Here is a 19,075-nt window from a genome sequence, read left to right on the forward strand (position 1 = left end):
GACCAATGGAGCAGCCCAGCCAGGAGGAGCTGGAAGAAGAGGACTTGAGCAGCCCAGACATCCAACTTGCCAGGATCTGATAAGCCCAAGAGTTCTGTCTGGCGATGGAGGAGGAGCAGCTGTGTATTTTGCTGAAATGATGTCTCTCTATCCAGTGTCTGAGTAGCAAGGTGCCTCCCTGAGAGCAGAGAGATGATTCTTGTTTGCATGGGATAGGTCCTGGGGAGGTTGGAGCCCTGCATTTGGCTCTTAATGGGCTAGGAGCATCACCTTGCTCCCCAAGACTGAATGTGAAGGAGGAAAACCTGCCTGCAACTCGGGACGCTCTGTTATTTCTGGTCTGTCCTTCCAAGTCACTGGGTGTGAGTCACTGGACACAATATCGAGTACAGCCAAAGAAAACCATCTTCTGGTCCTTCAGAGGACCTGAGCATCCTGGCCAGGCATGGGATGGGATGGGGGTAGGGAGAGACCTGCAGGACTGTAGTCCCTTACCAGAGCTGATCACTTCAAGCACTGGCTAGGCTGGAGGGGACTAGGGAAGGGGGCTCCAGGAAGCAGAAGCCAGGTGACCTGATTGCCCATGTCTGTCCTCCACACGCCAGTGCTGGCCTACATTCTCTTTTCAGTTCCTACCCTGTTTCCCCGAAAATAAGACATCCTCCGAAAATAAGGCCTACTTACAGTTTTGCCTCTCGTTGTAATATAAGGCATCCCCCCGATAATAAGACCTCCCCGATAATAAGGCATCCACCGATAATAAGGCATTTTTCATTTCTGAAAAATAAGACATCCCCTGAAAATAAGACCTAGCGCATCTTTGGGAGCAAAAATTAATATAAGACACTGTCTTATTTTCGGGGAAACAGGGTAATGACATTGGGAAGATGAGAGAATGGCCAACCTGGAGGAGAGACCAGGAGAAGGAGCAGCCACCCTGAGCCCATTCAGAGGAATGGAAACCAGACAGCGAGCTGTGGAGTAGGTGCAAATGGAAATTTGCTTAAGCTAAGTATTGAAAGAGTGCTGCAAACACTCTTGTCTATGGAGAGAAACGTGTTATGTTAGCATGGGGTGGATCCATGAGAAAAAAGTCCTTGCATCTAACTGGGGCATGTGAAGGTTGGGGGAGCCCTGGCTTCCCATTCAGGGAGTTGTCATGGCCAAGTGAAGAGAAAGTATTAGTTTTCCTGAATTATGGTTCTCTTCCAGGAGGGCAAATTGCCTGTAATCAGAGATGCTCAAGCCTCAGCTCTCTGCCTTCCACATCACTGGGTGTGAATAATTGGTCATTGCACTCTGCTCCTTGTCTGTACTGACTCTAGCTTCCTTCAGAGGATGTGAGCATTCTGGTTAGGTACAGACCACTTTGGGATAAAGGCAAAGGGAAGGGACAACCACGGAGCTATCCTGCTGCTGGCCCTGTCACCTCCGGGCCCCTGTTTCCTGCACCATCCATCCAGCAGAACCTGACCCCGCACCGCTTCGCTGGTGCTACATGCAGTGCGCAACCTGCTGCTCAGGGATGTACAAGCATGTGGTTTTCTGGCTGCTGAACCACCTGCTCCAAAGCCTGCCACAGGTCTCACCTTCCTTGGGCAGCAAGACTCTGGCCGGGGGGTGGGGGGAGTCCCTCAAACCTCCTCACCTCCTGTACCCAGAGCAGCCTACTAAGCACAGAAACTAAGGCTAACAAACCCCACCTGCCCCCGCCCGCCTCCAGCTGGAGCTGCAGCCCAGGGCCCAGCTGAGACAGGCAGCCAGTGACCCAAACAACTGGGGCCCTTGGTGTCTCAGGAGTGGGAAATGTGCCACCATCTTCTCTGTAGTACCATGGCACCATTACACCATAGTGACTTTCTGCAGGGCACAAAACTGGCTCAATGGGGTGGGCAAAGCTGGGCCGGGGCTATAGCATCACAAACTGCTCTGTGTCCCAATTTCCTACTACTAGGAGTTACTGACACCTAGATATTTTTTTTTTTTTTTTTTTTTTTTTTTTTTTGCCTGTCCTGCCACATTTGCTACACCCACAATTTCCCATTCCTGGGTCTAGGGGTAGGGAGTTGTGACAGATGGGTTGGACCATGTCAGAGTTTTGACTTCTGTGAAATCTTTATTTTAAATTGGTGTCAAGTATCAGAGGGGTAGCCATGTTAGTCTGAAACTGTAAAAAGCAACAGGGGGTCCTGTGGCACCTTTAAGTCTGACAGAATTATTGGGAGCATAAGCTTTTGTGGGTAAGAACCTCACGAAAGTGAGGTTCTTACCCACGAAAGCTTATGCTCCCAATACTTCTGTCAGTCTTAAAGGTGCCACAGGACCCTCGGTTGCATTTTAAATTGGGACACTCATAAAATGAGATTGTTCTAATTTAATACGTATGTGTTCTAAATTAGCAAAATCTTGTTTTACTTGTGTCCAGATTTTAAAGAGATTTCACAGGAGTAGCAAACTGTGACAGGAGGAACAGCTGTCTGCCCCTCCCCTGGTTCAGAGGTAGCCATTTGTGACAACCAGCAATTCAAGCACCAGTGAAGTCATTTCCTTAAGATTTGTTTTTAATAATGTATTAAATATGGTAAATACAACATCACAATAAAAACAAAGGAAGGGTTAAGGTTAAAGTTTGGGCAGTGGGCTGGGTTCCCCCCCTTGGGGGAGTGACCCCAGGTGGGGCAGGGGATGACCTGTGTGTAGACCTCCCCCACACCATTTGGGCAGTGACTTCTGGTGACCAGCTGTGGCACTGCCCTGTGTGTAACTCCACCAATTGAAGCACTGACACCCCCCCACCACCACCATTGTGTCAGTGGCCCCTCTGCAGGGTTGGGCTGGGGAAAGTGGGTCTCTGTGGAGCTGGGCTGGGGGGACCCAAGGAGCTGTGTGACGGGAGGAGTCCCAGGGGCCTGGTCTCTCTCTCTCTCTCTCCAGGGATCAGCAACGTGTTCATGGTAAAAATTTTGTGGCCCGTGGTAATTTGTCAAGAAATGTTGACTGACTGAATGACATAACGCCCCCAATCTCCATCACTAAGTACGGTAATTTTGTCAAGTGTCCGTTGCACAGCATGGTGGTGCCGACCCTGTCTCTCTCCCCACTGGCCAAGTCTCTGTCTGCACTAGAAGCAGCCGGGCCCGGCCCTGCCTCCAGCCTGGGAGAGGGACCCACTGCCAAGATGCTGGGGCTTGTGTCGTTATGAACCCCTTCCAAGTGTGGGCCCAGTGCGATGGTGCCATTGGCGCTGTAGTAAACCTGGTACTGAGAGTGACGCATGAGGACAGCCAGTCATCTCTATGGTTGCCAGCTTGGGTGTATCCTGGGAGTTGGTGCCTCCTCTGCCCATTCCCCAGGTGCTGGGGAAGGTCCTAGGCCTGGAAATACCCACTGACTGCATGAGTGTGTAGCCCTGCTCGAGTGCACCAATGTTTGACTGAGCCAGGGCCAAAACCTTTATGGGGCCAGTCATGTAAAGGACAAATTTCTGCCTATGAAGATCAGAGCTCTTTGGAGTCACTGAACAGAAAGTCTGCAGCAGAATCAAGTTTTCCAGTAACTGTTAATTAGTATTTAATGCTTCTAAGGGCTGGTCTTCACTACCCGCCCGGATCGGCGGTAGAAAATCGATCTCTCGGGGATTGATTTATCGCGTCTCGTCGGGATGCAATAATCGATCCCCGAATCGATGCGCGTACTCCACCAGCCCAGGTAGGCGTAAGCGCCGTCGACAGGGGAGCCACAGCGGTCGATTTGCCACCGTCCTCACAGCGGGGTAAGTCTGATCAGCTACGTCGAATTCAGCTACACGAATAGTGTATCTGAAATCGATCCCCTCCCGCTGTAGTGTAGACGTAGCCTAACTGCACCAAAAACAACAAGGAGTCTGGTGGCACCTTAAAGACTAACAGATTTATTTGGGCATAAGCTTTCGTGAGTTAAAACCTCACTTCTTCGGATGCATAGAGGTTTTAACTCACGAAAGCTTATGCCCAAATAAATCTGTTAGTCTTTAAGGTGCCACCAGACTCCTTGTTGTTTTTGTAGATACAGACTAACACGGCTACCCCCTGATACTTAACTGCACCAAGGCAGCTAGCCTTCAAAGGTGTGTGTGCGGGAATTGGGGTCATGTGCTAGCGTAATCAAAATGGCTGCCCCTGTGGAGGGCTTTTCGTTCACAGATTCAAAGGAAAGTGTGTTGTCATCCCCATATTACAAATTATGAAACAGAGAATCTTTTCCACTAGCTATGTACTAATAGGCTGTGTGTGAGATGGAGGTTTTACAGAGCAGGTAGCTACTTTACTGCCTCATGCTGTTTGCTTTTCTTTTTCAATAGCCTTATTCCTGTGGCAAAGCTTACAACTGCTCTATAAGAACATATAATCACTTGTTTCATAGTGAATATATAAATATGCAGCAAAAAATCTTCATTATTCAGGATAATGTAACCCTTCTGCCAAGCCAGTTGATAGCAGCAAGGGCCGGGTTCAGTACATAGGGGTCCCTTCCCAACAGCGTGACACAGAACCAGCTCGAGCCCCCACCCAGTGACCTGGGAAAATCTTACACACACCCCTGGGCGCCTCGAAGAGGCAATACTTCCCCTCTCGCAAGCACAGAGCCTCGGTGTAGCAGAAAATGTTTAATAACATGAGGTAAATGACATAGCATTAAATTGGGAAAACACCACAACTAGAGTTCATAGACCAAACCATGAGCGAAGACCCACCCCAGCAGTCCTTTCCCCGTGGGTTCTTGAAACCAGTGACCCAAGAATCACCAAAGTCCCAAAAGTCCAACAACCCCAAAGTCTCTTGTGTCCAGCAACCCAAGAATCACCAAAGTCCAACAACCCCAAAGTCTCTTGGGTCCAGCAACCCAAGAATCACCAAAGTCCCAAAAGTACAACAACCCCAAAGTCTCTTGGGTCCAGCAACCCAAGAATCACCAAAGTCCAATAACCCCCAAAGTCCCTGTCCCTGGTCAGTGCAGCCCCAGAGTTCAAGGGAGGGGGCACAAGCAGGGTGTTAAGGGGTACCTTATGTGATCCAAGGCCAAGCAGCTGCTTCTCCGTGGGGTTCCACTGCAGCCTTCACCACGAGCCACTCCACTCCACCCGCAGCCCTACAAACTGCTCTAGCAACTGCTCCACCAGCCACTTAGGAATATAGCTTCAGGCTCCCCCACTAATTAACACAGCCTCAGTGATCTCAGCTCTTTATAATTTTAGCTCTTTTTGTGATTTCAGCTAGTAGTAGGGGAAAAAGTGAACTCAGCTCAGCAACCTGTAACTAGACTCCTAATGGAATCAAAGTTAGCTCTGACATTCAACAGTGGAGAGAGAAGGAGAAGGTACAATTCGTGTTTCATGCTCTGAAAAGGCACCCACACCACCAGGTACAAATACCTATCCCCCAACCTCTCTCAATTCACTGAGGTTTGTAACCCATGCCCCTTGTCAAGCAAGTGCTACTTAGGTAATGGTGAAGGACTCACTCAGTCCTTCTGTCATACAACAGTTCCACTGGCTTGATTCACAGAATCAGGTTAACAAAACTTTATTCTTCCTGCCCCAATAACAGAGAAAACTGCGGATCCCACACCAGCCGAAGTAACCACTTTAGTTGCTGTGGTTTCATGCCAGGCGAGTGGGTGTGCCTATGCAAACAAGATCAGCCCCTGGAGTTCTTTTCCACACTCGCCATAATTCACCACCAGATGTCAGGGTAGAGCTCATCCTGACTCTGCTTACATAGAAAGTGAAGACGCTGGCTTTGATTGTTAATTATTCATGCCCTAATTAATAAAACTTTCAGGGAAGCTCCAAGTTATTAATCAATTGTTTATAAAATGCATGTCAAATGTAACTTGTTTTCAAGCAATAACCAAAGCTCTTTAAAAAGAACAGGAGTACTTGTGGCACCTTAGAGACTAATACAGATGTATGCATCCGAAGAAGTGGGCTGTAGTCCACGAAAGCTTATGCTCTAATAAATTTGTTAGTCTCTAAGGTGCCACAAGTACTCCTGTTCTTTTTGCGGATACAGACTAACACGGCTGCTACTCTGAAACAAAGCTCTTTAATGTTTGTAAATCTCAAACAGTAATTATCCTATATTTAACTGGCATCCAATGTGGAGCTTTGTACCTATTGGGGTGTCCACCCCACCCAGGACTGGAAGGGCTTTAGGTGGCTAGCCAGGTCTATTAACTCCACAGGCTGCACCTGGAGGAAGAGCCAGGGAGCAGGAAATTGATTGCAAGAAGGCTCAGCTGGGCAGGGCCTATAAAGCTGGCAACAGTCAGAAGTGGGTTGTAGTCCACGAAAGCTTATGCTCTAATAAATTTGTTAGTCTCTAAGGTGCCACAAGTACTCCTGTTCTTCTTTTTGCGGATACAGACTAACACGGCTGTTACTCTGAAACCAGGCAGAGGTTGACTCCTTGGGCAGAGAGAGGAGTGTTTGGAGGCTACTGGGTAAGGAGAGTTGTTACTAAGGAAGAGAGTTTGGAACTGGTACTTCCAGGGTGGGGGGCAGGAATTGTAGAAAGCAGTCTAGGGAAAGAACAGTGAGGGCTGGGAGAGTAAAGCCCAGAACTGCTGGGTTGAAGGTCTCTGGACGGGAACGTGGACTAGAGAGTAGACCCAGGTTCCCCTACTGTCTGCTGGGGAAGTGGCACCATCAGGGCAGTACAGGAGATGATTGCCTGAGACTGCTTGCATAGAAGGACTTTGGGTAACTGTAGAAGGGGGAAACATGGATGATGACCTAGCTGGAGGGGGGAGGGACTCTTAGGGAGCTTCCCCCATGCAGACTGTGGCTGACCCCTAGCATCTCCCATTCAGTCAGGCAGATTTGCCCCTGAACCCCCATGTGTCTGCATCCCTACTCAGACACCCACTCCCCCATCCCCTTGTGTCCTTGCACCCTGTCCACATGTCACTCACCCCCACTCTCACATCTACTCCCCCCATTGGGCCCTGCACCTCTTCCCCCTGTCCCCATGTGTGTCTGTGCACCCGCTCAGCCACCCCCTTACCCATGTAATTCAGCTCTGCGCTTCCCTTCCCCTCTGCCCATGTGGCCCTGCACTTCCACTCCCATTCAGCCCCTGCCCCAGTCTGTCCTCCCCCCACTAGCCTTTAGGCAACCCTGTCTGTCTCCCCATAGACCCTATCTCCTGACCTGGCCCAATAGGCACTGTGAAAAACGCAGGCCGTTTCTCTTCCCTAGCTGGCTGGGAGCTGCTGCTCTGTTTTAGTGCCACAGAGCCCTCTGGTGCGGGGAAAAAGGTGGAACTGCAGCAACTTTCAAGCAGAAGTTTTTTTTTTTCTGTGCAAAAAATTAAAAGTATGTGCAGCTCATTAATTATGAACATGCACAGGGGCACAGAATTCCCCCAGGAGTAACATAGCATCCTCAAGGCTACCAAACCATGTGACCTTCAGCCAAAGACCACACCCCACCCCGAGGGAGGAAAAAGCCTGCGTGAACTCAACACACCCAAGACAGGAAGAGATTCATTCCCGCTCATACCAAGCCCAGCCAAAGTGGGAGCGTGCACCCTCTTCCCAGACACAGGGTCCTCAGGGCTCATTGATGGAGAAGTTTGTTAGGCAGTGGGGGGGCCCAGGAAGCACTGGCTCAGGTGTGCTTTCCATTTCACAACGGGGCTGGACACTGACCCTCAAACTTCTTTTCCCTTGGTTCTAAGCACAACCCAAGAAGAAATGTGAAAGTTATCATTGAACTTTGCAATGCTGTGAAGGCTCTCGACCACAATCCCCTTTCCCATTACACCGTTAGGTACACCACAGGTGCAAGGCCTCTTCCACCTCTCCGTGCAAGGGCCTGCACACAGGGATCAGCTCCCTGTGCATGGCCTCTCACTGCTCTCTCAGAGGGCTTTGACTACCCAAGCACTTAATACATAATTTCAGGGAAGCAGACAGGTCCCGTCAGCTCTAGATAGCATCCACTAGACTAGAGACAGCAGCAACAATAAGTCACTTCCTTTCATGCCTTTCCACCTGTAAATCTATACCTAGCATGACCCATCTAGGCACAGAGCTACTGACACCCAAAGCTGCATCCCCCACAGGTTTCTACACCTGCCCATATCCAATGACAGGAGATAGTAGAAGTGTTTTTGGCTGGTAATTGTCTGGAAGTGTCCCCCTCATCCCCATAACTAAATGTGAAGGAGGTTGACCTGCGTGCAAGTAGAGATGCTCTGTAGTTTCTGGTCTGTCCTTCCATGTCATCTGGTGAGAGACACTGGAGACCACATTGTTCTCCAGTTCCATACTCAACCGTTCCTTTCTTCAGAGAACCAGAGCATCCTGGGCAGGCCTGGGTGTCGTGGACTGAGGGTGTGGAGAGACCTGGTTGATTATAGTTCCTTATGAGTGATGAGCATTTTAGGCCTTGGGTAGGCTGGAGAGGTATAGGGAAGGGGGTCCAATGAGCAGCAGCCAGGTGACTGTGTGTGTGTGTGTGTGTGTGTGTGTCTGTCTGTCTAAGTCTTACAGGCACCAGTGCTTGCCTAACTTACAAGTGTTTTCTCTCTCTCTCTTTTCAGTTCCTATTGATTTTGGGTAGATGAGAGAATGACCAACCTGTGGCAGAGACCAAAAGGAGCAGCCACCCTGAGATCATCTGGGGAGATGGAAACCAGACAGTGATCTGTGGAGTCAGAGCATATAGAAATTTGCTTAAGTTAAGTATTGAGGGAGGACTGCAAGAACTCTTGTCAGCATGGGGTGGGTCTCTGAGAAAAGGCCTTTGCGTGTATGTGAGGCACAATAAGCTTGGGGGAGTCGTTTGTCCCCTCTCAAGGACTTGTCTGGTGCTATGGAGTCTTCCTGAAGTACGGTAACTATGTCGAGAGCAACTTGCTCAGTCCTCAAGTCTCTTCCTTCTACATCACTGAGTGAACTTCCCTGGTCACACCACTCTAGTCTAGGGTTACCATACGTCCGTTTTTTCCCAGACATGTCCGGCCTTTCGGCAATCAAACCCCCATCCGGGGGGAATTGCCAAAAAGCCGAACATGTCCGGGAAAAATACCGGACAGGCACTTCCTCTCCTGCAGCTGCTCTGCTCCTCCCCTGACTCAGACTTCGGCTCTGTTTAAGAGCCAAGCTGCCCGAGCCAGCGCTACCCACTTCAGGCAGCCCCCATGCCTCCGGACCCCAGCCGCCGGCCAGGCACTTCTCCTCCCCAGCTCCAGCTGCTCTGCTCCTCCCCTGACTCTTCGGCTCTGTTTAAGAGCCAAGCTGCCCGAGCCAGCGCTACCCACTTCAGGCAGCCCCCGTGCCTCTGGACCCCAAGCCGCTGGCCGGGCACTTCCCTTCCCGGGCTCCAGCTGCTCTGCTCCGGCGGCTGGGGTCCGGAGGCATGGGGGCTGCCCGAAGCCGGTAGCGCTGGCTCTTAAACACAGTCGAAGTCTGAGTCAGGGGAGGAGCAGAGCAGCTGGAGCCGGGGAGGAGAAGTGCCCGGCTGGCGGCTGGGGTCCGGAGGCATAGGGGCTGCCCGAAGCCTGAGTGCTACTGGCTTCATGGTTTGCCCGGCAGCCTCCAGACCCTGTGCCCCTGGCCGGGCACTTCCCCTCCTGGGCTCCAGCTGCTCTGCTCCGGCGGCGCAGGGTCCGGAGGCAAGGGGGCTGCCCGAAGTCGGTAGCGCTGGCTCGGGCAGCTTGGCTCTTAAACAGAGCCGAAGAGTCAGGGGAGGAGCACAGCAGCTGGAGCCCGGGAGGGGAAGTGCCCGGCCGCGGGCGCTGGGTCCGGAGGCATGGGGGCTGCCCGAAGCCTGAGCGCTACCGGCTTCACAGGTTTGCCGGGCAGCCTCCAGACCCTGCAACCCCGGCTGGGCGCTTCCCCTCCCCGGCTCCAACTGTGCTGGGGAAGCGCCGGCTGGGGGCGCAGGGTCTGGAGGCTGCCCGGCAAACCGTGAAGCAGGTAGCACTTGGGCAGCCCTTTTCGCGTGGCTGGGAGGGAGGAGGGGGAGTTAGGGCGGGGACTTTGGGGAATGGGCGGGAAATGGGTGGAGTTGGGGCAGGGAATGGGCGGAGTTGGGGCAGGGGCAGGGGTGGGGCCAGGGCCCAGTGGAGTGTCCTCTTTTTTTATTTTTTAAATATGGTAACCCTACTCTAGTCCTCCTCCCTACCAACTCTGGCTTGTTTCAGAGGACGAGCTGGGGGACCGAGAGTAGCCCTTGGCCCGTGTGTCCGCTCTCAAAGGTGCATCACCCAGGGCAGGTGGAGGGTCCAAGGCTCAGCACAGCATCCCAGACTGATGTGCTCTGGCCTGGGTTCCTGAATCCTGCTCCCCGAGGGCTGTGTTGGCCCCGTAGCTGGACCCCGCACCAGGGAGGCTCTTACAGGCGGTGAGCGGTCAAAGGGCAGTAGGGAGCTGAGGAGCAGCCACAGCCCTGCGGTCCCAAGGAGGAAAAGATGGGGAAGCTCTGCGGCTGCCTGCACTCTGACATCAGCTAGTGCGGCAGCCGCCTCACCCTGCCCGACTCTGGCTTCTGGCCTCTGACATGGCCGTGGGCCAGGGCCTTGGAGGAGAGGAGGCAGGGCTGGCACTTCACTGAGGAGGAGCCGGGGGTGGAGCCACAGGAGGGGCAGGGCCTCATGGCAAAGAGGGTTGCAGCTGCCACCAGAAGAGGCTGGCGCTGCCCACAGGGTGTTAGCGTGCTGGAGGGGAGCTATCCCAGGATTTTGGCAGGTACCCTTTTGCCCCATTTGTATGTTGAGATGTCACAGCACAGGCAAGGTACTAAGCAGGGGCTTGGATAGAGGAGAAAAAGGTACGGAGGTGGTATGGGAGATGGGAGTGTCTTGTGCTTTCTCCCACCATGGAGTGAGGCGCCAGAAACTTCTAGCTGCCAGGGGGTGGTGAGAAGCACAAGCTGCTATGAGACGTGCCCTCTATATGTGCAACAGCGAGTCACAGAGGTAGCATCCCTGAGCTGTGCTGCTAGTGGGAGCAGCCAACATCATAGTGAGGGGGATGGGTGACCTCTCCCCTGACTGGGGACAGTAGGTTACAGTGGGGCACCCTTAGCCACCGCCCCCCATCAACTTTACGTTCCCTCCTTGGCTTATGTGCCTCAGTTTCCTCCTCTGAAACCACTTTACCTCTTGCTCCCACCACCCCCAAGCACTCACCCTCCTCCACTCACCTAGATAAACCTCTCATTCCCTGCACCCCATCCTCTTCATCCAAAATCTTCTACTCTCTCCTATCCCCTGCATCCCTCCTGCTCCTGCCCATTCCCATGCCCCCTGAGCGGGTCCTAAACCAACCTGTCCCGACTTCAACCCAGATTGGCCTAGCCACAACTCGACACCCCAAAACTGCCAGAAGCCCCGAATCCCTCTGTTTATTCTCCATCTCCCACCTGCCCCCCATTGCCCCGCAGCCTCAGGACACACACACCCCGTAAGACCCCCACCCCCGGCGCCCATCCACAGCCCCCACTATTGCCATGTGCCCAGCTAAGCCCCGCTGGGGGGGAGGGGAGGACTGAAGCAGAGGCTTGTGGGAGATGTAGTGCACCCCGGCCTACAACTCCCATCAGCCACCGCAGATCCAGCGGCACCGTGGGAGAGGCGGGCGCCGGGGCGGGGCCCAGGGCCCTCTGTTTGGGCGGGAGGCGCTTTTGGCGTTACAGCTTCCGGTTGCAGAGCGGGGCCGGAAACGGAAGTTGTCGGAAGAGGAAGTGATGTCAGCGGTCTGGACGCCAACCGCGGTATGCCGGGGAGCTTGGCTTCCGTTCTGCGCCAGTCGCTCCCGTGTCATGAGCGACGCAACCTGGGAGTTGTAGTTTTTAGAGTGCAGCTGTCTCGGGTATGTTTGGTAGCGGCCCGTCTCAGCCACTGACCCCAGCGCGCCACAGTCTTGTGTAACCCGCACCCCGAGCCCGCCGCACCCCTCTCTAACCCGCCCCGACCTTCCTCGTCCCCCCGCACCCCCAGCCCGCCCCGACCTCCCTCGTCCCCCCGCACCCCTAGCCCGCCGCACCCCTCTCTAACCCGCCCCGACCTTCCTCGTCCCCCCGCACCCCCAGCCCGCCCCGACCTCCCTCGTCCCCCCGCACCCCTAGCCCGCCGCACCCCTCTCTAACCCGCCCCGACCTTCCTCGTCCCCCCGCACCCCCAGCCCGCCCCGACCTTCCTCGTCCCCCCGCACCCCCAGCCCGCCCCGAAACTCCCTCGTCCCCCCGCACCCCTAGCCCGCCGCACCCCTCTCTAACCCGCCCCGACCTTCCTCGTCCCCCCGCACCCCCAGCCCGCCCCGACCTCCCTCGTCCCCCCGCACCCCTAGCCCGCCGCACCCCTCTCTAACCCGCCCCGACCTTCCTCGTCCCCCCGCACCCCCAGCCCGCCCCGAAACTCCCTCGTCCCCCCGCACCCCTAGCCCGCCGCACCCCTCTCTAACCCGCCCCGACCTTCCTCGTCCCCCCGCACCCCCAGCCCGCCCCGACCTCCCTCGTCCCCCCGCACCCCTAGCCCGCCGCACCCCTCTCTAACCCGCCCCGACCTTCCTCGTCCCCCCGCACCCCCAGCCCGCCCCGACCTCCCTCGTCCCCCCGCACCCCTAGCCCGCCGCACCCCTCTCTAACCCGCCCCGACCTTCCTCGTCCCCCCGCACCCCCAGCCCGCCCCGAAACTCCCTCGTCCCCCCGCACCCCTAGCCCGCCGCACCCCTCTCTAACCCGCCCCAACCTTCCTCGTCCCCCCGCACCCCCAGCAACCCTCTCTAAACCGCCTCTAGCCTGCCCCCTCCCCCCGCAACCTCCCTTGCCCCCCCCGCACCCCCAGCCCGCCCCAACCTTCTCTAACCCGCACCCCCAGCCCGCCCCAACCTCTCTCGTCCCCCCGCCCTCCCAGCCCGGCTCCCGCATCTCCTTCGCCCCCCCACACCCCTAGCCCGCCCCAACCATCCTCGTCCCCTCGCACCCCCAGCCTGCCCCAAGCCTGCCCCAAGCCTGCCCCCCTCCCCTCGCAACCTCCCTTGTCCTCCCGCACCCCCAGCCCGCCCCAACCTTCCTCGTCCCCCCGCACCTCCCTCGCCCCCCTGCATCTCCTGCCCACTGCGACATTCCTCGTCCCCACCACACCTCCCTCGCCCCCCCCGCACCCCCAGCCCGCCGCGACCTTCCTCGTCCCCCCTTGCACCCCGAGCCCGCCGCGACCTTCTTTAATCCGCCCCTAGCCTGCCCCCTCCCCCCGCAACCTTCCTTGCCCCCCTGCACCCCCAGCCTGCCGCGATCTTCTCTAATCCACACCCCTAGTCCTCCCCAACCCGCTTCCCCGGTTCCCTACCCACCGTAACCTTCCCCAACCTGTCCCCCGCACCCCCACCCCCCCAACCTTCCTCGTCCCCTCCGCACCCCCAGCCCATCGCGACCTTCCTCGCCCCTCCCGCACCCCCAGCGGGCCGCAACCTTCTCTAATCCACCCACCTCAACCTCCCCCCCCTGCACCCCCAGCCCGCCCCCCAAACCCCAACCCGCCACGACCTTCCTCGCCCCCCTGCACCCCCAGTGGGCCGCAACCTACTCTAACCCGCCCCCCCAGCCCACTGCAACCCCCCGTCCCCCCACACCCCCAGCCTGCCGCGATCTTCCTTGTCCCCCCCGCACCCCCAGTCCGCTGCGACCTTCCTCGCCCCCAGCATGCTCTCCGTCCCGCTGCACTCCCAGCCCACCGCGACCTTCCTCGCCCCCAGCACGCCTCCCATCCCCCCGCACCCCCAGCCCGTTGCAACATTTTTCCCCCAGCCCGCCCCCCGCACCCCCAGCCTGCCACAACCTTCTCTAACCCGCAACCACAGCCCGCCGCGACTTTCCTCGCGCCCTCCCGCACCTCCCAGACAGCCGTGACTTTCCTTGTCCCCCCCCTCCCCCCCCGCATCCCCAGCCTGCCAAGACCTTCCTCGTCCCCGCCGCACACCATCCCCCCATACTCCCAGCCCGCCCCAACCCACCCGTGCGCCCCCCTCCCCGCGCCTGCAACTTTCTCCAACCCGCACCCCCGTTCCTCCAGCCCAAACCAACCCGCTCCTATCTATCCCCCCATCCGTTGGGCCCCTCAGTCCTCCTTTCTTCTCCCTCCAGCACCTCCTAGGCCACCCCAAACTGCACCCCATCCCTACCTTTCCCCCATCCATACCTACTCCCATAGTGTCCTCAGCCCTTCCCTCCCCAACACCCCCCAGCCTGCAACAACCTTCCCCAACCCACATGCATGGATCCCTCAGTTCATTCTTCCACTCATGGGACTCCTCAGCCCCCATCTCTCTCCAACATCCTCCCAGTTCACAACAACCTGCGTCTCCATCCATGCTTCCACCCGAAGGGACTACGCAGCTCCCCTTCCCCCCCAACGGCCCCCCCAGTTCATCCCCCCATCTGTTGGGCCCCTCAGCCCCCTTTTCTTCTCCCTCCCAACACCCCCAGCCCAACGCAACCTGCACCCTTCTCTGTCCCTAGATCTGTGGGCCCCCCACTGCCCTTTCTCCAACATTCTCCAACCTGCATCCCCATCCCTACCCTGCATCCCAATCCCAACCTCCACCCATGGGGCCCCTCAGCCCTTCTCTCTTCTTCCTCCCCAACACGAACCCTCCGTAGGAGACGGTCAGGCATGCGAGGTGTGCATCCCCACAGGCCAGGTCTTGGGAGCCATGGAGAAGTAGGAGCGGATGAATACCATGTGGGGCAGTGGGCGCCAAAGTGGAGCTGTGTTTACTCGATCTCTGTTAATCGAGTGGGGCTGATGTAGATGGGACTGGAGAGAGAGGCAGTGATGAGGGCAAGATTCGTCGCACCAATAGAGCTCTGTATAGTGATAGTTCTTGCTTGGCTTTATTAGTTTGCAGAGAAATGATCCAGGAGCCCTAGCCGGACAAGAATATGGCGGAAGTCGACCTGAGCGGCCTGGACATCCTTCTAAGGAGATGTGAATACTCCTCATATATCTGCCTTCTGCATCGCTGGCTGTGAGTAGGAGGTCAGTGCTTTGAATTCCTCATCTGTAGTCGCTGTAGTTTTCTTCACAGGCAGTGTGCTTCCTCGTTGGGTATGAGGCTCTGGGATTAAGGCTGGGCAAGGGACAAGAGTCTGCTGAGGAAAGTGTTTTTTTTGGTGCCGTTACAATGGGTGCCTTCTAGTTGCAGTTGTAACGTAGTAATGGGGGAGGGCTTGAGGGTGGAGCCGTGGGATATGTGAGATGTGAAATGAAGAGCCTATGTGACATTGCAGACGGAGATACTAATTCCCCTCTCCCCCGCTGGATTTAGTACCAAAGAAAACAAAGTCATGCGTCAGTCTACTGTCCTCATGGGATGGAAAGAGAGCGAGAGCATCGAGACTCTGAGCATTGTTGATGTCACGCAAAAGCCATCCATCTGGGAGCTGAGGAGACTCCGCTGTCAGTGAGATAAGTGTCTGGTTTCATGAGGGCTCTGCTCACGCCCAACCTGAGTCCAGGTAGGAAAGGCCAGTACGGTAGGGCTGGGCTTTTATGAAAAGGTTCCTGACTAGCTGTGGTTACGAGGGACAAAAGGTCTCTATTTTGAGAGGTTGCTCACTTCTCTGGTCAGGAACGGTGTCTCCTCCGCAGCACAAGGTTGCATCCAGGAGGATGATTCCAGGTGGTGAGTGCTTGCTTTCCTCCAATGTTTTCCTTTCTCTATCTCTCTCTCTTCTCTAGTACATTGGCCAACACGCACCCTCTAGCTCTCTCTGTCTGTCCTTGCCTTTCCTCGTGTTGTCTCCCTTCGTAAGACATGGGCAGGCGTGCTACGTGTGCATCCCCACAGGCTTTCTCTCGGGAGCCATGGAGAAGTAGGAGGGGACAAAAATCATGCAGGGCAGTGGGTGCGAGAGTGGAGCGGTGACTGCTGGTGTTAACTCAGTCTCTGTTCATCGAGTGGGGCTGATGTAGATGGGATTGGAGAGGGAGGCCAGGATGAGGGCAAGATTTGAAACAACAAATAGAGCTTTAAGTAGTGATGGCTCATGCTTGGCTTTTGCAGCTTCGCTTCCAGAGGAATTTTCCAAGAGCCCTAGCCCGAGGAGAAAGTGGCAGAAGTGGACATGAGCAGACTGGACATCCTTGTCAGCAGATATGAACAGTTCTCAGCTTTCTGACTCCCGCATAACTGGCTGTGAGTAAGCGGTCAGTGCTTTGAATTGCTCATCTGTGCTCGCTGTAGTATTCTTCACAGGCCGCGTGCTTTCTCATTCCGTACGGGGCTCTGTGAGATTACAGCTGGAGAGGCGCCAGAGTCTGCTGTGCAGAGTGACTATATTGGGTGCCGTTACAAGGGGTGCTTTTTGGTTGTAATGATAAAGGTGTAATGGGAAGATGTTTGAGGGAGGAGCCCCGCCGTGAGGAAGAGGCGAAAGGAAGTGCCTACTAGATGTTGCTGACTGAGATGGTAACGGATTTGTTTTTTCGCCTTGTGCTGGGCTTAGGACTGAGGGAAAAGAAGTCACGCCTCAGAGTCTCAAGACCTCATGCGATGGAAAGCCAGCCAGAGCAACGAAACGGCGAGCATTGTAGATGCCAGGGAAGAGTCGTCTATCTGGGATGCGAGCACACGCCACTCTCCGTGAGATAAGTGTCTGGTTTGGTGATTGCTGTGCTCATGGCCCACCTTGCTCCTGCTAGGGACGCCACGTTAGCTGGGGCTGGGTTTGTAAGAAATGGTTCCTGACCAGCTGTGCTTACGAGAGAGACAAGGTCCCCATTTTCAGGGTCTGCTCATTTCTCTGGCCAGGAGCGGTGTCTCCTGCGCAGTGGAAGGTTGCATCTAGGAGGATGACTCCAGGTGGTGAATTGCTTGCCTCCCTCCCATATCTGTCTCTCTCTCTTCTCTAGTGTGTTGGCCAACTTTCTCACTGTCTCTCCTCTCCTCTCCTGTCCTCTCCTTGTGCCGTCTCCCTTTGTAGGACACGGGCAGGCGTGCTAGGTGTGCATCCCCAGAGGCCAGATTTCGGGAGTCGCAGACGAAAATCATGCGGGGCAGTGGGTGCGAGAGTGGAGCGGTGACTGTCGGTGTTAACTCGGTCTCTGCTCGTTGAGCGAGGCCGATGTAGATGGGACTGGAGAGGGAGGCAGGGCTGAGAGCAAGATTTCCAGCACCAATAGAGCTCTGTGTAGTGATGGTTCTTTCTTGGCTTTCTTAGTTTGCGGAGGAATCGTCCAGGAGCCCTAGCCGGACAAGAATATTGCAGAAGTGGACCTGAGTAGTCAGGACATCCTTCTAAGGAGACATATAGTCCTCATGTTTCTGCCTTCTGCATTGCTGGCTGTGAGTAAGAGGTCAGTGCTTCGAATTTCTCATCTGTACTCGCTGTAGTTTTCTTCACAGGCCGTGTGCTTCCTCGTTGGGTACGAGGCTCTGGGATTAAGGCTGGGCAAGGGACAAGAGTCTCCTGAGGAAAGTGAGTATTTTGGGTGCCGTTACAATGGGTGCCTTCTAGTTGCAGTTGTAACGTAGTAAGGGGAGATGGGTTGAGGGTGGGGCCGTGGCATATGGGAGATGTGAAATGAAGAGACTACGCAACATTGCAGACGGCGATGCTAATTTTTTTGGTTTTCCCCACCCCCCTGTTAGGTTTAGTACCAAGGAAAATGAAGTCACACATCAGTCTATTGTCCTCATGCGATGGAAAGTGAGCCAGAGCATCGAGACTCTGAGCATTGTTGATGCCACGCAAAAGCCGTCCATCTGGGAGCCGAGGAGACGCCGCTGTCAGTGAGATAAGTGTCTGGTTTGGTGAGGGCTCTGCTCACACCCAACCTGAGTCCAGGTTGGGAAGCCCACTAAGTTAGGGCTGGGTTTGTATGAAAAGGTTCCTGACTAGCTGTCATTACGAGAGGGAAAAGGTCCCTATTTTCAGAGGTTGCTAATTTCTCTGGTCAGGAACGGTGTCTCCTCTGCAGCAGAAGGTTGGATTCAGGAGGGTGACTCCAGGTGGTCAGTTGCTTGCTGTCCTCCCATTTTTCTCTCTCTCTCTCCTCTTGTGTGTTGGCCAACTTTCTCACTCTTTCCTCTCCTGTTCTCGTGCCGTCTCCCTTCGTCGGACACGGGCATGCGTGCTAGGTGTGCATACCTACAGGCCAGGTCTTGGGAGCCATGGAGAAGTAGGAGGGGATGAAAACCATGCGGGGCAGTGGGCACTAAAGTGGAGCTGTGACTGTCTGTGTTTACTCAGTCTCTGTTCATCGAGTGGGGCTGATGTAGATGGGACTGGAGAGGGAGGCAGGGATGAGGGCAAGACTCGACGCCCCAATAGAGCTCTGTGTAGTGATAGTTCTTGCTTGGCTTTATTAGTTTGCGGAGGAATCGTCCAGGAGCCCTAGCCGGACAAGAATATGGCAGAAGTGGACCTGAGCAGTCTGGACATCCTTCTAAGGAGACATGAATAGTCCTCATGTTTCTGCCTTCTGCATCGCTGGCTGTGAGTAAGAGGTCAGTGCTTTGAATTCCTCATCTGTAGTCGCTGTAGTTTTCTTCACAGGCCGTGTGCTTCCTCGTTGGGTATGAGGCTCTGGGATTAAGGCTGGGGAAGGGACGAGAGTCTCCTGAAGAAAGTGAATATTTTGGGTGCCATTACAATGGGTGCCTTCTAGTTGCAGTTGTAACGTAGTAATGGGAGATGGGTTGAGGGTGGGGCCGTGGGATATGGGAGATGTGAAAAGAAGATACTACAGGACATTGCAGACGGAGATGCTAATTTCCCCCCCCCCCCCCCCCCCCCCGTTTAGGTTTAGAACCAAGGAAAACGAAGTCACCCGTCAGTCTACTGCCCTCATGATGGAAAGCGAGCGAGAGCGTTGAGACTCTGAGCATTGTTGATGCCACGCAAAAGCCATCCATCTGGGAGCCGAGGAGATGCTGCTGTCAGTGAGATAAGTGTCTTGTTTCATGAGGGCTCTGCTCATGCCCAACCTGAGTCCAGGTAGGGAAGCCCACTAAGTTGGGGCTGGGTTTGTATGAAAAGGTTCCTGACTAACTGTGGTTACGAGGGGGAACAGGTCCCTATTTT

General features: G+C 55.3%; 2 long non-coding RNA genes across 3 annotated transcripts; both read left to right on the forward strand.

Moving 5' to 3' along the window:
- The first annotated feature begins 3,668 nt into the window (after positions 1-3,668).
- On the forward strand, positions 3,669-8,844 carry LOC128827844 (uncharacterized). Its single transcript, XR_008443109.1, has 4 exons — positions 3,669-3,772; positions 5,252-5,400; positions 6,404-6,480; positions 8,586-8,844. It is a non-coding gene; the product is annotated as an uncharacterized LOC128827844 (long non-coding RNA).
- Positions 8,845-11,780: 2,936 nt separating this feature from the next.
- LOC128827712 (uncharacterized) lies at positions 11,781-19,049 on the forward strand. Of its 2 annotated transcripts, none has more exons than XR_008443046.1 (6): positions 11,781-11,859; positions 14,889-15,026; positions 15,316-16,185; positions 16,496-17,467; positions 17,641-18,498; positions 18,795-19,049. It is a non-coding gene; the product is annotated as an uncharacterized LOC128827712 (long non-coding RNA). The 2 variants fall into 2 exon arrangements; XR_008443045.1 differs by having other exon boundaries at positions 16,496-17,345.
- Positions 19,050-19,075: the final 26 nt, after the last annotated feature.

Source organism: Malaclemys terrapin, chromosome 22, assembly GCF_027887155.1.
Source record: "Malaclemys terrapin pileata isolate rMalTer1 chromosome 22, rMalTer1.hap1, whole genome shotgun sequence".
Classification (NCBI taxonomy): Eukaryota; Metazoa; Chordata; order Testudines; family Emydidae; genus Malaclemys; species Malaclemys terrapin.